The sequence below is a fragment of the Elaeis guineensis genome, chromosome 11, assembly GCF_000442705.2.
Source record: "Elaeis guineensis isolate ETL-2024a chromosome 11, EG11, whole genome shotgun sequence".
In the NCBI taxonomy this organism is placed as follows: domain Eukaryota; kingdom Viridiplantae; phylum Streptophyta; class Magnoliopsida; order Arecales; family Arecaceae; genus Elaeis; species Elaeis guineensis.
This window is the reverse complement of record NC_026003.2, coordinates 14,158,232-14,163,435: the sequence shown is the minus strand read 5'-3', so window position 1 is coordinate 14,163,435 and position 5,204 is coordinate 14,158,232. Positions and strand designations below refer to the sequence as shown.

General features: G+C 37.7%; 1 non-coding gene across 1 annotated transcript; it reads right to left on the bottom strand.

The window, feature by feature from the left end:
* Nucleotides 1-1,510: 1,510 nt before the first annotated feature.
* On the bottom strand, nucleotides 1,511-1,617 carry LOC140852688 (small nucleolar RNA R71). Its single transcript, XR_012135590.1, has one exon. It is a non-coding gene; the product is annotated as a small nucleolar RNA R71 (small nucleolar RNA).
* Between the last annotated feature and the right edge of the window lie 3,587 nt (nucleotides 1,618-5,204).

The following is a 5,204-nucleotide window of genomic DNA, read 5'->3' as shown; positions in this document are numbered from 1 at the left end:
TAGATTTGAAAATCATTTTTAAAACCAAGTCTCTGTGGGATCGACCCGTACTCGCTGGTCGTGCTACTCTGCACACCGTGCGCTTGCGGTTTTATTTACAAATTTTAAGATTTGAACATCAAGTTTTTGGCGCCGTTGCCGGGGATCTGGCGTTTTAAATTATTTTCAAATATTTATTCTTCGTGCGTTATAACTCTCTTTTTTTTTTTTTCTTTAGGTTTCTATATTTAGTTGGTGATTGCTGGAAAACTCAGGTACGCTTCTAATTTCTCTTTTATTATTTTTAGTTAATTACTTTTGCTTTTAGACCTAATCATTTGAATTTACTTAATCACAAAAAAAAAAAATATATAAAACAAAACAAAAGACATTTCATAATCATGAAGTAAAATATCAAAATAAAAAAAAAATTCTAAATTAAAATCTTTTACATTCTTGGTCATCTTGTTTATTTGTATTTGCATTTTCATAATTAATCTAAGGGCATCAACCCATTAACAAGATAAGGTGGGGATTTCATTACCCTTCCTTAGCCCAAAAACCATCTCCATCATATTGCATTACCTAGACTTTTAATCTTAAAATCAATTAGACGTCAACCTTAAGGAATTCGAGCTCAATAGGACAAGGAACCCTAAGAGTTCTACCAAGTTTGAGTTGTTTGATTAGTTGGTGTCTAGGCAAGTCCCTGAGGGTGGTTTGTTAAATTGGTTCAATTGCTGGCCTGGCCAACTCGTTTGGTGTCTAGAAAGGCAACGATGAGTGAACCTCCCACCTCTTATACTTACCTGGCTAACTAGTTGATCAATCTCCACTTGGAAGGTTTGAAGGGTCATCTTGGAACAGTTAGGAGCTGTCTAGATTTAGGTTAACCCTAGGATAGATTGAGTTTAATTTATTGATTCACTTGTTTGAAAAAAAAAAAAAAAAATTTAAAATTTAAATTAATTTGGTTACTTTTCTTTAGATTTAGGACTCCTTAGGATCTTCTCTTTAGAACTTTTTCTCTTTTCTTTCTTTTCCTTATACATAAAAATTTTATTAAAAAAAAAATTATATAAATATCGAGAACCGTACACCTCGTGTGTGGAGAAGAGTGTCGGGTCGTCTAGTTAGGATTGAGTCAATTCCTGTTGTTCCAATGGCTGAACCAATCCAACCCATGACCCTTAAGGATTTGTGTTATCCAGTTGGCTCCATCCAACCATCTTGTATCAGGTTGCCACAACCGACAGCTAACAATTTTGAAATCAAACCTCAAATCATAAATATGCTTCCAAAATTCACAGGATTAGAGGATGCTTATATATTTATTAGAGAATTTGAGGAGGTATGTGCAACCATGAAACTGCAATTAACAGAGGATGAGGTCAAACTTAGATTAATCAACTTTGCCCTTAAGGACAATGCTAAGAAGTGGCTTTATAGTCTGCCAAACTATTCTGTCACTACCTGGGAGGGCTTTGTGAGAACATTTTTAAAAAAATATTTTCCCCATCATAAAACAGCTAGGATTAGGAATGAAATAAATCAATTTTACCAACTAGCTGGTGAATCATTTTGGAAGTACTTTGATCGTTTCAAGAATCTTTTGACCCAATGCCCACACCATGGAATAGAAACTTGGAGACTATGCCAGATCATCTATGAGGGGTTAGATTCAAACTCAAGAACCATGCTAGAGTCCATGTGCCAAGGTCAATTTATGGACAAAGAAACTACTGAAGCTTGGCAATTCTTAGAAGACCTAGCCGAGAAAAATTTACAGTGGGAAACAACTAGGGAACCTGATAAAGCTACACCTTCAAGAGGAGGAATGCATCAAATTCAACCAACCTTAGCATCAGAGGCCAAGATTGCAACCTTAACACGTAGATTGGAAGCCTTAGAATTACAGAGACCAGCCAATGTAAATCAAATATCTGCACCCATGTGTAAAGGGTGCAATGCACCAAACTATGTCTTAGAAGAATGTTCCTACTCGAATGAGTGTGCACAGGTGAATGCCACCTATCAAGGACCATTGAACAATCCTTATGCACCCACATATAACCCAGGTTGGAGGAATCACCCGAATTTTTCATGGTCCCAGAATCCTAATGTAGGTAATCCAAATTTCAATCAGCAAAATCTAAGGTCCAACCCAGTGATGAACAACCCGCCAGGCTTCCATGATAATGACAAAAAAATTACCTCTTTAGAGAAAAGCCTAGAAGCCATGATGAAAACACATACCAGCTTTATGCAAACTACGGGTCAACTCATAAATAATAACACCCAAGCTATAGCCCGTCTGGAAATGCAAGTAAGTCAGCTGGCTTCGACCATTAGTGAACGAGAACATGGTAGGTTACCTAGCCAACATGAGCCAAATCCTAGGAACCAAAATGGTCCACGACCCCAACAAGGAAACCAAGTTAATGGTATAAATGCCATTCATACCTTAAGATCAGGAAAACAAATAGACAATAAGGTAGTTGCACTTGATGATATAGATGACTCATCTGCCGAGTCACCTTCTAAAACTACTACCTTTCAACCTCAAGCACCAGAAACTGAAAATTCACCTAGTCCAGTACTTAAAAGTCCTAGAGCTCCTTTTCCAAACAGACTGAAATCCAATAAATCTGAACATTTAGACAAAATTTTAGAGGTATTTAAACAAGTCCAAGTTAATATTCCTCTTTTAGATATAATCCATCAGGTTCCAACTTATGCCAAATTTTTAAAAGATCTCTGCACTAGGAAAAGGACCACTAATGTACCAAAGAAAGCATTTTTGGCTGCAAGTGTCAGTTCATACCTATCTAGCCATGTGCCAATTAAATATAAGGACCCTGGAGCTCCAACAATTTCTTGTGTTATTGGAGAAACCAATATAAAAAAGGCCTTGCTAGATCTAGGAGCTAGTGTGAATATCCTTCCATATTCGGTGTATGAACAACTAGGATTAGAAAAACTTCAACCTACTGGGATCACATTACAGTTAGCCGATAGATCTCTCAGGATCCCTAAGGGAATGGTCGAGGATGTTCTGATAAAGGTTGAAAATTTCATTTTTCCTGTAGATTTTATTGTTTTAGAGACTGAGCCAGTTGCGAATCCTAAAGGACATATACCTGTCATTTTAGGAAGACCATTCTTAGCTACGGCCAATGCTGAAATCAATTGTCGAAATGGTCTAATGAAGTTATCCTTTGGGAATATGACCATTGAGCTTAATGTTTTTAACTTAGAACAGGAATCCTCTTCTCATGCTGATGTCAATGTAGTCCAAGATGGTATTTATGAATCCATTGACATTAGTGATGATGAAGTCGACCTAGAGTCTAACCCCTGGTTAATCCATGAGTCTGAGGATGTCAATGAAATACTTAAAGAAAATCAGATTAATCAGGAATCGACACTTCCTACTGAACCAATCATTGAGATGGTGAACTCATCACCTAAACCATCGATAGAGGAAGCACCCATTTTAGAACTGAAGCCCCTCCCAGAACATCTCAAGTATGCATATCTAGGACCCAAAGAAACTTTGCCTGTAATTATTGCATCAGACCTAGATCCCAAGCAAGAGGAGGAGTTATTGTCAGTTCTAAAAGCAAATCAAGAGGCAATAGGTTGGACCATAGCAGATATCAAAGGAATAAGCCCTTCTATAGTTCAACATAGAATATACTTAGAGGAAGAGGCTAAACCAACAAGAGAAGCCCAAAGAAGGCTTAATCCAGTTATGAAGGATGTAGTTAAAAAGGAGATTCTGAAACTCCTAGATAGTGGAATAATTTATCCTATTTCTGATAGCTCTTGGGTAAGCCCAGTTCAAGTAGTACCCAAGAAATCTGGGGTAACAGTGGTCCAAAATGATGCAAACGAACTTATCCCAACTAGGACCCAAACGGGATGGAGGGTCTGTATAGACTATAGAAAGTTGAATGCTGCGACAAGGAAAGATCACTTTCCTTTGCCATTTATTGATCAAATGTTGGAAAGACTAGCCGGACAAGAGTTTTACTGTTTTCTTGATGGATACTCCGGTTACAACCAGATCCCCATAGCCGCTGAAGATCAAGAAAAGACTACATTCACCTGTCCATTTGGTACTTTTGCCTATAGACGAATGCCCTTTGGACTATGTAATGCACCGGCAACCTTTCAGAGATGCATGATCAGCATATTTTCAGATATGATAGAACGATTTCTAGAAATTTTTATGGATGACTTTTCTGTTTTTGGTCTAACCTTCTCCGAGTGTCTGAATCACCTGCAATTAGTTCTAGAACGATGTAAGGAGAAGCACCTAGTTCTCAACTGGGAAAAATGTCAGTTTATGGTCAAACAGGGAATAGTTCTTGGCCATGTCATTTCTAAAAAGGAGATTGAAGTGGACAAGGCCAAAATAGATCTAATTGCAAGTCTTCCACCACCTAAATCTGTGAAAGAAATACATTCATTTTTAGGTCATGCTGGATTCTATAGAAGGTTTATTGCCAACTTTAGCAAAGTAGCACGTCCACTGACTAATCTTTTGGCAAAGGATACTAAATTTGAATTTACTCATGAGTGCTTGGAATCCTTTGAATTTCTAAAAAATGCACTTGTATCAGCTCCAATCATTCATCCTCCTGTCTGGTCTGAACCATTTGAATTAATGTGTGATGCGTCCGATCATGTTGTGGGCGCAATCTTAGGTCAACGAATAAATAAGCTGCCTAGAGTGATATATTATGCAAGTAAAACCTTAAATGATGCGCAGCTTAACTACACCACAACTGAGAAGGAGTTCCTTGCCATTGTCTTTGCTTTAGAGAAATTTAGATCTTATTTGGTTGGGACCCACACCATTGTTTACACCGATCACTCAGCCATTAGACATCTCCTAGCAAAGAAGGATGCCAAGGCACGTTTAATCAGATGGATTTTGCTCCTTCAAGAATTTGACCTAGAAATTAGGGACAAGAAAGGCACTGAGAACGTTGTAGCAGATCATTTATCCCGAATTCCAGTTGCACCATCTAGTGAACCACCCATCAATGAATCTTTCCCAGATGAGCAACTCATGTCTTTGTCTACTGAACCTTGGTTTGCTGATATTGTAAATTATTTAGCCGTAGGCAAGATACCTTCTCATTGGACTAAGCAGGATAAATATAAATTCTTTGCCCAAGTGAAGTATTTCATTTGGGATGATCCTTATCTTTTTA